We start from the raw sequence: 12,644 nt of genomic DNA on the forward strand, positions 1-12,644 counted from the left end.
GAGGAGTATTTTATCTTCAGACACCTCCTGCAACATTAACATATTTTAGTAAAGCTGCTGCACTCAAAGACATAGCAGCGATGCTATTTGTGTCCATCTCTTTTTTTTTTTGGGGTGTCTTTCTTTTAATAAGTTACCACATGAATAAACAATAGTTATAAATGCATACTACAGATAAGGCTAGGCTAGGAATAAATATTGTTTTCAGAGTTGCATAGTTGGTACAAGGGATTCATGATATCCCAGCTGAAAGTATGCCGGCGGTCAGAATACCGACGCCAGCATCCCAATACCGTAAATCCCAACAGGGGGGAGGTAAGACTGTTCGACCCTCTCCCCTACCCCCTAACCCTCCCTTACTACCGCAACACAACTTTAAGTCTCCCCCCCTTAGTGCCAAAACCTTGGCTGTCAGAATCCTGACTGCTGGCATCCTGATCGTATCCCAGTACAAGATATAGGTTGTAATTTATCAATCATTTTAAAGCCATGTCGTGCGTTGTTTATACATATATGTAAATATTTTGCTATTTTAGGTTTAACATTAATATTTAATTTACAAATTATAACTTAATTCCCATATACACCTTGTCAGTTTAAGTGAACAGGCTTTCTGTGAATTCATGGCACTAGCACATTCCATGCACGAGTAAAAATCCCCTCATTATCCTTTTATCAGACTGCTTGTCAATAGCAGCTTTCTTGACACTGTGAACAATTAATCAACACAAAACATAGACTTTACAGTAGAGTTTTCCTTCCTGGGTGATAAATAGCAATAATTCCATACACTGTGGTTAAAAGCTGGAAATCACATAAGCGTTTTCCGTATTTCTCACACTCGCAGAGCAGGTTCGAACCAACCTGTACATTATCTTTCATCACAGCAGTTATTTCCCCGTTCAGAATGTGAACACGCCTCTCTCACTTGATACTTGCCTAGGACACAAAAGAGAGGTGAGGCAAATTGATTGCTTCCTTAACACCCCATGTTGGTTTTTCTAGCAAGAAACCTTCAATTATTGCAAATATAGTATTTTTGAAAGCAGACATTGACAGACAGCTAAATTACAGGTTAGCTTTCACCTTTTTCATGTGACAGATGGGATGGAAAGCTTACGTTTATCTTTTTCAGCGCAGCTGCAAATGAAAAGAAAATTGATCTAAAGTTTGAAATAAAAGCATATTTATTTGTTTATCATACATTTATGGTGTGATTGACAGAGTGATAGCAGAATTTTGATGTGAGAAAAAAAAATCCTAAAATTGAAAACAACATTAGTAGTAAAGATAACTTTATATATAATTAAACAAAGTCTGTAAGACGCTGTCCTTCTAGTACTGATAATGACTATGGGGGACATGTACTAAGCAGTGATAAAGTTGCTCTATATACTTTTATAGTATGCAAATTATAAATGTTACATCAATGCTGATTGGTTGCCATGGGCAACTTCTCCACTGGCTCACTTCTCAAATTTTATTATTGCTTAGTACATCTCCCCCTGAATCACTATCTGTATCCCTGGAAAAAGTTTAAGGGCCTATTTATTAATGTATTGTTTACAGTCAAAGAATTGCCGCATTATTTAGCAGTGAGGCCAGTTAACATCAAGGTACCACTGCAGATATCAAAGATCAGTATACCTACAGTATATTTTAATTTACAAAGTAGACCCCATAGATTTCTATGGTGATTGCAAAATTGACCAATTTACCAAGCATCGGAAAAGCATAGCTTTTTGGAACAGGTAACCAATTAGCCACTGTAGCCCAGGGCCGGATTAAGCCTTTGGGGGGCCCGGGTCACTTGACAAATGGGGGGCCCTTCCCCAATTGTCAGCGCAGCCCCCCTACCCCCGCACCTTCATGAGGCAGCAGTGCAGATCCTACTTAAATATATCACAGCAGCGTGATTACAGGAGCACTCGCCAGTCTTTGAAATCAATGTACTTAAATATTTATTACCAAATCAGCAATAATCACAATATTCGATATCTGGGTCTGGATGTAATGACGCCCGAGTTCATCGGCCATGCGGGATGCCGGCCAAGCTCTGACTTTTTTCAAAGGGGCAATCACTTACGAGGCACGGTTTTGTCTTGTAAGTGATTGCCCCTTTAAAAAAAACATTGAGTTCAGCAGGCATCCCTCATGGCTGTCGTACTCGGGCGTCATTATGTCCAGCCCCTGATCGCAGTATGAGGCTGTCAATATTCAGAGCTGAACACAGACCTTTTTCAAGACATGCAATCCAAGTATCTGTCCACATTACTAATAGTAATAAAAGTAATGAGACCATCAATATATATATATATATATATATATATACTGTATATAAATATATATATATATATATATATATATATATGTCCTTGTAGCGGCAAACTTGTTTCCTAATGACGTGTAATCAGAGGCGTCACTAGCGTTGGTGTCACCCGGTGTGGTAACTCATGGTGTCACCCCCCATGGACCTCCTCCCCTATCACACCACACAGAATTCTGGTGAAGGGGGGGGGGGGGGGGGGGGGGGCGTGGTGATGGGTTTACTAACAAAAATCCTGCTGCGATCAACTTGGAATTACCCCCTATAGCCAGAAGTGCCGCACTGTTTTGAATATGCTATGAATATATAGTTTGTGAGGGCACCAGACACAGTTTTTCTGTTTAATGGAGTGTTGAACCATATGCTACATATTATATATATATATATATATATATATATATGTGTGTGTGTGTGTGTGTGTGTGTGTGTGTGTGTGTGTGTGTGTGTGTGTGTGTGTGTATAATATACACCCAGTATATACCCAGTGCAATGTCAGAGATCCTATTGCCTGCTTATCCCCCCTGTCCAAGTATTTCCTATCCCTACCCGCCTCCATTCCCCTAGTACTGCCCAAACTTCTATCTACCCTTACCCCCTTAAAACCCCCAGTACTGCCTGCCCTCACATCCCATAATATGTGATAGGACACAGAAATGTTGAGTAGGACCCCAATTTTTTAAAGTGAGGAGTCCCTGGGACCCACAATTTTTTTTGCTGTGCACGATCACTGCAACACCCATTAGCACATTGATCCACCCACCCTATCAGCTGACATAACGCTCCCCTCACACAGCAGCACCCATACTTCGCTCACACAGCATCCTACGCTCACACAGCAGCACCCATACTACGTAACACAGCACCCATACTACACTCAAACTGCATCCATACTACACTCACACAGCAGCACTCATACTACACTCACACAGCAGCACCCATACTTCGCTCAAACAGCATACACACTACGCTCACACAGCAGCACTCATACTACACTCACACAGCAGCACCCATACTACGCTCACACAGCAGCACCCATACTACACTCAAACTGCACCCATACTACGCTCACAAAGCAGCACCCATACTACGTCACACAGCACCCATACTACACTCACACAGCAGCACCCATACTACGCTCACACAGCAGCACTCATACTACACTCACACAGCAGCACCCATACTATGCTCACACAGCATCCACACTACGCTCACACAGCAGCACCCATACTACACTCAAATTGCACCCATACTACGCTCACACAGCAGCACCCATACTACGTCACACAGCACCCATACTACACTCACACAGCAGCACCCATACTACGCTCACACAGCAGCACCCATACTACGCTCACACACAGCACCCATACTACGCTCACACACAGCACCCATACTACGTCACACAGCACCCATACTACACTCAAACTGCACCCATACTACGCTCACACAGCACTCATACTATGTCACACAGCACCCATACTACACTCACACAGCAGCACCCATACTACGCTCACACAGCAGCACCCATACTACGCTCACACACAGCACCCATACTACGCTCACACACAGCACCCATACTACGCTCACACAGCAGCACCCATACTACGTCACACAGCACCCATACTACACTCAAACTGCACCCATACTATGTCACACAGCACCCATACTACACTCACACAGCAGCACCCATACTACGCTCACACAGCACCCATACTATGTCACACAGCACCCATACTACACTCGAACTGCACCCATACTACACTCAAACTGCACCCATACTACGCTCACACAGCACCCATACTATGTCACACAGCACCCATACTACACTTGAACTGCACCCATAGTATGCTCACACAGCCCAAATTACCCCCCCCCCCCACAGCACTCAGTAATCCAACAATTTATACATCCCACATTCACCCCCATACAGACACATACACACATCAGAAATGGATTCTGCTCATCATGGACATGGAGAAGCCACTATAGAAGTTACCTGACATCATGCAGCAACATCAGATCAGCAGCAACTACATGCTCGTGTAGTTACAGTCTGGGGGCGGAGCTTGTGTGTGTCAGGCTCAGTCAGGACCCGGAGTGAGGAGAGAGTGGACGCTGGAGGAGAGGGGAGGGCTGGCCAGTGCACTGCCTGCACGGGTCTGTGGCTGCTGCCTGCTGATCTCACTGACAGGTGAGAGTGTCGGGCTTTAGGAGGCGGGGCCTGGGAGGAGGGGGTGTGGACGCAGCCGTGGACCAGGCATTTTCATGTCAGGGGATGGGGGTGCAATTGCATGTGAGTGTGCGGCTCGTTTTGGTGTCACCCTATAGAAGGGTAACACCCGGGTGCGGGCCGCACCCCCCGCACCCACCTCATGACGCCACTGCGTGTAATAAACCTGAAATGTAGCTGTACAATATGGGCTGACGTCTGTTATTTACATGTGGAAAATCCGAGTGGCGCTACAACGATTTTTCTGAGGGATTGTATCGGCTACCTGGACTCCTATCTATCTATCTATCTTAGATATAGATACACATACAGTACACACACATATCTATAGCTATTTATGTAGATACACAGATAGGCAGACAAAATTAGATAGATAGATAGATAGATAGATAGATAGATAGATAGATAGATAGATAGATAGATAGATACAGAGAGAGATATAGAGAGATAGATGATAATGAAAGCACTGAAGGCAAGCCTGTGGAACGTGGATGATCTTCCGGGAAAGCAGGGTCGCAGGGTCGGATTATCTTGATGCAGCGTCCGTCCCGTCCCGTTCTGAAGTGCTGAAGGAAGCTTTGTAGTGCTTCCTCTGGGTCCTAATGCCTGCAGTGTTCTCAGCTTCTATGGTGCTGCGCTGCAGGGAGAGAGCATCCGAGGATGGGGGGCCCCCTTAGACACAGGGGCCCGGGGGTACTTAACCCCTGTTACCCCCCCTTAATCCGGCTCTGCTGTAGCCTATAAGGTTAGGATCCTCAGCCTACTTGCAGCATGTAAGCCCTTGAAGTATAGTACTAGGTATCACTGAGACTATACTGAAACTCTTTGCAGGGACAAGAAGTTATTGGATGCTGTCCCAGGAAGAGATTATTGATAAAATATCCCAAAGAAACACCTAATTGCTGAGAACATTGATGAAAAGCGATGCCTATATAGGAGTGCATGATAAGCAGTGTCATCAGCATGTTATTGCATAGCAGTAAATATTTAGAGTTCCTCAAACAAAAATTCTAGAATGTAAAAAAAATTAAATCCACAGAACAATAAGTTGCTTGTTATCTTGGGGTCTATGGTCTATTTAGAAATTACTATTTGTGACAAATATTAAGAATCAACCTAACGTGTATATACAGGGGACTGCAGCAAATATCCCCCATTTTCGACCACAATAGCAGCTCTCATAGGTTGGTGGGCTGTTTTTGTTAGCCGTTGTAGCCTATGGGCTACATTACAAAAGATTTACCACTCACGCATGTGTACGTAGTGTTGCAGCAAGTTCCCGAAATAGAAGTGAAATGATCGCATTATTGATCACTTCACTTCTAAGACACTGCAGGGGTGGGCTCCTACCAGCTACAAGCCAATAAGCTTCAGTGAGAAATTATAATTATCTGGTCCAAGACCCGATAATTAAGAAATATGCCCCTTAGCGTGTAGTAATACTTTAAGTATTATAAAACTATTATACACAAGTAATAATAATAATAATAATAAATAAATAAATAAATTAGGCTTTTATTTTTGATGCCATATATTCTGATGTCATTATAGTGTTTTCTAAGAAAACTTGTATTATAGGAGTAAGACACTGATAGACTGTAAAGATTACGGTCCATACAAGACATCCGTGTCCTGTGTAGGAGCACTCAGCCTATGGCCTTGTGCCTTGATATCCATATTCCTTATTTTAGTGAGAGTATTATCACAGTGATGAGCACAATATCACTCACAGCTCAGTAAGCCTACAGTATAAGCAGTACATAAATGTTTTAATAATATATTCATGCGCGTGTCAGGAGACAGAAAACTTTCATGTGTTTGACCCTGGTGCAAGTTATTAAATGATGACCGTGCTACCCATGAAAAGCTGCCCGCATCTTGTGAATATGCTAACTTATCTTGGCACGCTAATTGCATAATTATTTTTAATGCAATTTACACATACAATTTAACTAACTGGACATGACCCTCCAGAGTGCGCTTGGGGGTAAGGAGTTTGCTGAACATACCCATATGCTTTGGATGGTATTCTTAGTGTTAGCTGAAAAACATAAGATACAATAATTCCATATTTTTGTGACAGTCCCAGATTTTTGGGACCCAATTGGATGTTGACAACTGGGATATGAGCATGGCCTTGTGACATCTATCCCTGGCATGGATGAATTGGGGACAGAGCATATGTTGTTCCATATTTGAAATGTTGACTGTTTTGAAGTATATATTACTATACTTGGAGGGAGAGTCTTATTGTATCTCTAATGACAGTTTGCATTACTGGGTTGGAGTGGATATCTTGAGGTGTGAAATTCTGGATGATGCAGTCTTCAAATTTCACTTTTGCTTTGCCATTCTTAAGAATGCCAAGAGGTAGAGAATGGCATGTAGGTAGAGGTAGAGAATGGTAGAGAATGTATATTTGTACAGTATCATTTTGCTGAATTTCTAAGCTATGAATAGAGCTGAGACAATGACATTCAATTCATTCTGCTGTGTGATGTGGATGGGACAGGACTAGGAACCTGTAAGCTCAAACTTTTCCAAAGTTTGTGGAATGGACACCTATGGCTTGTCCAGTAATGTAAAGAATTCTGTAATTACACAAGAACATTTGCACATTAAAGTAAAATGGGCTTGATAGAGCTATAATAACACTATCACAACATACTTACCAACCATTGAGTGCTTGTAATGGTGGTAGGGTTACATCACAATGAGCATATGGCTACACAATCGACAGCATGCCCAGCACTTTACAAAAGTCTACCACTTACCTCCCTCCAAACACCCATGCTTTGCTGCACCAAATTAGAGTAAGGAGCCCTCATATATGGATTGTTCCACCTAAATTGATACAGATGGGATGAATGTCATTCCTCAGACCTTGGTAAAGCCTTGTGGAAACAGGCTAGCTGTGCCAAAATCATAAACAAAGGATGCCACACTCCACTTTAGGATGGGTATAACCCACAACCAAATTCTCAGAATTTGCCAGTTTAATTATATGCCAATTTAATTTTGGCATATGTAAGAAAGAGGGGCTTGCTTGTTTTCTGAGACTGAAGGGGTTACTGGGAGAAGATAACAGAATTATGGAATACAAACAAGCAATTGCTCTCTGCTTTATGTTGCCTACAGTTAGTAACTACTTTCTAGAAGAAAAAGTCCTACAACACAGATATTTTAATATTGATGCTTTCAGAACCCAAGGGGAAAAAATGCAGCTTTTATTGTACAAATAAAGTTAATCCCTGGTTTATAAAGCATTTATAACCAATTTGTATTTGCACTGTAGTAGTTTTGTACAGGCTGATGTATTTATCTGTGTTATGTGTGTGTCCACAGTTCATTGTGTCATTTCTGTGAGAGGTTAATTGTTTAATTTCAATTATGATTTTAACCTCTATGATAAACCAGGTGCTTAATTAAACTTGTAACATTTATGGCTAAATAGGTTCATATTCATTTTACTATTGAGTAAGTGGACATAGAGTTGAGCAATTTCATTTAAATTAGAGTTTTAAGCTGTATGACCAACCAGGTCTAAATTATGACTCTAAACTTTATGATTATCTATAAACTTTATAATTAACCTGGATTAGAATCACAGTTTTGTATTATTTTATGCTACTACATGTACATGACAGTTCATGTTTTTCTACCCATGATCTGGATGTTTGGTATTTATTGTAGCATTTTGTCTTATTATGTGCTTGTTTTTTTTCATTGTTACATCTGTGTTATAATGTAGTATACCAATGATGTGAAGGGGTTTATTTAAAGGTTAGCTATGTAAAACATCAACTTTATTAATTTAGGAATGACTTTGGCAATTTCACTAGAAAACACATATGCTGCTATTACACTCATGTTTAAAATATATAATTTAAATAAAATAATATATATGGAAGTGCAGGCAGTACAATGAGAATGATCATGTATCTGTACCCAGTGTAGCCAAGTGTTGTATATGTAGAAAGTAATTAAAGTGGGCAGAATATACTATACAAGAAAACTACAACCCATTTCCAAATGTCCATAAAGACAGTAATGAAAATAAACTAAGAATCACAAACAACAAATATTTTAGTTGTGTGCAGATATATAACATTTTATAAAGTTTTATTAAAACCTAAATACATCTCTCTCTCTCTCTCTCTCTCTCTCTCTCTCTCTCTCTCTCTCTTGCAACAGGGAGGGTCAGTACCAATAATCATGAAGAAATGAACTTATATGTACACGTACAGATATATACTGTACGTACGTTCGTTCGTACGTACGTACGTACGTACGTACGTACGTACGTACGTACTTATACACACACACACACACACACACACACACACACACACACACTGAACTTGCAATTCTCTACACCTGTACAACTCACCTGATAAAAGTGATGACTGTGAATTGGGTGCTGCGCCCCCACTCACAGCTAATAGATATACACATTGTTAGCGGCTAGAATAACTCCTAAATTAAAATTAGCAAGAAGTGAAATATATATTAGCACAAATTTACAATTATAATGCAAACATTTATGAAAGTGAAATAGTAAAATAAATAGACAGAATAATTACACACTTAAGTAAAAAATAATAAACTTTTATTTTTACAATGTATTTATTTATATGTACAATATGTGATGTCGCCTGTCTGGCAGGTGTAAAGTAGTAACAGGATTAAAATGGGGAATTAAAAAAAAAAAAAAAAAAATCTTGTTATGAGTTGATAAGAAAATAGTGACAAAACAAAGCCATTTGGGATGTGCCCGACACGCCTATAAGTTCCAATCAGATTTCTAGACATGGTGTAAAAGTATAAAACAAAACATGTTAAGTTATGAAAACGCCGGCACTGTTCACACGAAACTGTGCAAAATCATATTGCCTACCTACGTTCAATCCATGCCATACCCACTGCATTCTGCACTGTAGACTAAGCATGAACACTGGGCGGCAATCACATTCTGCATATTTACGTCAACTATGAGTTTATACAGAGTGCATCTTGATTCGTTCATCCATTGCTGTGGAGAGTCTACTTACCTGGCTTTTTAGATGAAGATGTTAAGGAGTTGGCTATATGGAAACAGTACTGATAACCCATCTGTCAATTACTGCGCAGAACATGATTCATTTACGTGTACACTCAAATCATGTTCTTCAACAAAAATCTATTTTTTTTATTGGTAGCAGGAACATTTCACTTGAGAGTACTGTAGATAACTTATTTCCAAATCTAATGCTGTGACCTGTCCTCCACCTTTTTATGCTAGGTCTAAACAGATGTATATATGAAAACACCTGCTCTGTCATTAGCAAACTTTTGTATCTTCTGAAATTCTAAATTGTATTTGGAGCAGGAACCTGGAACTCAATGATCTATATAAATCTTTTTTTTTTTTTACATGACATCTTAGTTCCTTTTAACCATTTGGTTGTTGGGCGATCTGTCCTGCAATGATTACTACTGTAGTTCATGTCCCTTGACTTTGAAAGGGTTAATAGTGTTCTGTACAGCTAAGCAAGCAATCCTGTCTTATTTTTTTTTTCCTCTAGTCAATTTGCGATATGATTGAGTTTGAACAGCATTATGGACGGAAGGACATTAATAGAACTCTCAGCAGACCAGGACAAGGTTCCTGGGAGACAGCAGTACTTGAAATGAGAATTACTAATAAAAACAAAGAGCAAATGAGCTGGCATTTTGGGGCTTAATAAGGGCAGCACTCATTTATATGGGAAGAGATGCAATATACACATTTCTCCTCATGGTAAAGTTGAAAAAATTATTTTAGTGCTGTATCTCAAGTACGCCTAAATTAGACCATAGCAATAGATTTCAAAAAAAGCAAAGGAACCGTAATTAGGCTGAGTCAAAAATGAAGTTACTCTCTAACATAGTTCTGTGAGCAAATAAAATTATTTCCCAATAATAAAATATAAGCTTTAATGATCACATGTTTTAGTTAGTAGCAAATAGAACTTCAGTTTGTGTATATAAGTCTATGCAACAGAACTTTATTTTTAATTAAACATTATCTTCCTGCTTTTTAAAACAAAAAAACAAAAAATAATTGAAAGTTTATAATATGCACCAAGGAATTTCATGACTAGAGACAGGCTTTTATATTAGTATATTATTAAAACTGCTCCCATAAAATAGCTAAGGGCTGATACAAAGTGAGACAGTACTTCTATTTCTGTAATCTCTATAGGATTGAGTAAGGGCTCATGTGGAAGAATGGTAAAATTGTCAGCCTAGAGTAGTGTTCTAAGCCAATAAATAAGCAATGTAATATAATGGACAGCATGAAATGAGGGGTCTGAGGGTAATAAACTGTATTCTTACTGTATGATAATCATCTTTAACCCTTGCATGCTTAGTAGCAGTAGCAAGCATAACACTTTTCTAAGTTGTATTTTATAATTGGTCAATTATGCAATTCTCATGATGCTTGTTTATTAATTCCTTCTGCCCTGAAATTAATAATGTCTCCATAACCAGTGCACTATTTCCAGGACACACTGTGTATATATATATAATTTGGAAGTAAATAAATAACAATCGCCATTAAATCAGTGTATTTTTTATAGAATGTATAAAATTGTATTTTATGCAACCACTAAATAAACAATATTATTACTTTCTCTCCATAAACATGTACATATACATACAATGTCTACAAAATCTATCTATCTATCTATCTATCTATCTATCTATCTATCTATCTATCTATCTATTTCTTGCATTGTTAGTAGAAATGTAGTTCTGTAATGCACCGGACATATTAAATAATATGTAGAAGTGAAGTTAAAACCCTATACCTTTTATCTATCACATGGGTTAATAAGCTTAGAATCATTATTAAAATTACAGTTTATACTATATCCGTAAAGCATATCTCATTTACAATAGATGAGCAACTGAAAAATTCCAGTTGCAGAATGCTTTACCGAATGGTCTAGTAGCAGGAACATATATAATATTTTTTTTGTGCTTCTATTGCAAGCATTTTGCAGAACATTGAATTATCTCCACAGATGTTATTACAAAGTACAGCATCATTTATACTGCCAATGCAATAATTAGATTTTTATTGGTTTCAGTAATTTTAGAAAATTGCTTCACTTTGGATAATGTGCTTTCTTATGTCCGGGCCTCCATTGATCTCACCAATAACAATTATTAGGCTTCTGCAAAATGAAATGGTTTTCCAGTGTAGCAAATGCAAAAGAAGAACTCATCTCCGTGACTGCAACCAGAGGCACATTTCTAAATAGATCATTGCGTTGGAAAATCTTCTGCCAAAATCTAATTATTTTAAGGAATTTTTTTTACTTTGAATGCATATTTTAATTTACAGAAGGCAAGCGATTTTCACAGATTAAACTGCTAATATCAAGAACATTTTGGATTGGATTGCCAAAACAAAACAAATGTTCTAGTCAAAAGATTAAATATTATATTAGTCAACTTCCTAACACTGATGAACATTTACATTTTTTTCAGAGAAAAAATAATAAACATAGCATATTAAATGTATTACAAATATTTGATCACTTTATAAAGCTCTGAAAAAAAATTAATAAACCTGTTTTCCTTGATGAAAATACTTTTATATATTTTGCTGCTAAAAAAGGTATTTATCTGTAAATGAAAGGAACAACAATATTAAAAGAAGAAAAAGCAAAAATAGTGAAAAACAAGAAACATGTACGTTATATGATACAATTAAAGATAATATTGCTTTCCCTTATTATGAGGAAGTGTTTGTTCTTTTATAACATAATGAGCATGATCAGGAAGAAATTAAAAGAGAAAGCGCTAGTTAGTTTGAACCATTGTGTTGAAGATATGTGGGTGCTTATAAGAAGAAAAAATCTCAGATGTAATTTGCAATATGGCAGAGCTTTTGACAAACTGGTAATTATTTGAGTGAAGATGTTTTAGCTCTGTATTAAGGGATATACTTGGTAGTGGGTTGGGGGTAAAACAGGATTACTGGGCTGTGCAGGGGGGTGGAGAGCTTTGAGTGCTATTTTCCTGCATTTGCTACTAAAATTGGGGAGCCAATTAGAT

General features: G+C 38.5%; 1 long non-coding RNA gene across 1 annotated transcript; it reads right to left on the reverse strand.

The window, feature by feature from the left end:
• Window positions 1-374: 374 nt before the first annotated feature.
• LOC134893137 (uncharacterized) lies at window positions 375-4,552 on the reverse strand. The gene is made up of 3 exons (XR_010171649.1): window positions 4,323-4,552; window positions 1,121-1,140; window positions 375-939 (listed from the first exon to the last, which is right to left on the reverse strand). It is a non-coding gene; the product is annotated as an uncharacterized LOC134893137 (long non-coding RNA).
• Between the last annotated feature and the right edge of the window lie 8,092 nt (window positions 4,553-12,644).

This window comes from Pseudophryne corroboree, chromosome 1, assembly GCF_028390025.1.
Source record: "Pseudophryne corroboree isolate aPseCor3 chromosome 1, aPseCor3.hap2, whole genome shotgun sequence".
Classification (NCBI taxonomy): Eukaryota; Metazoa; Chordata; class Amphibia; order Anura; family Myobatrachidae; genus Pseudophryne; species Pseudophryne corroboree.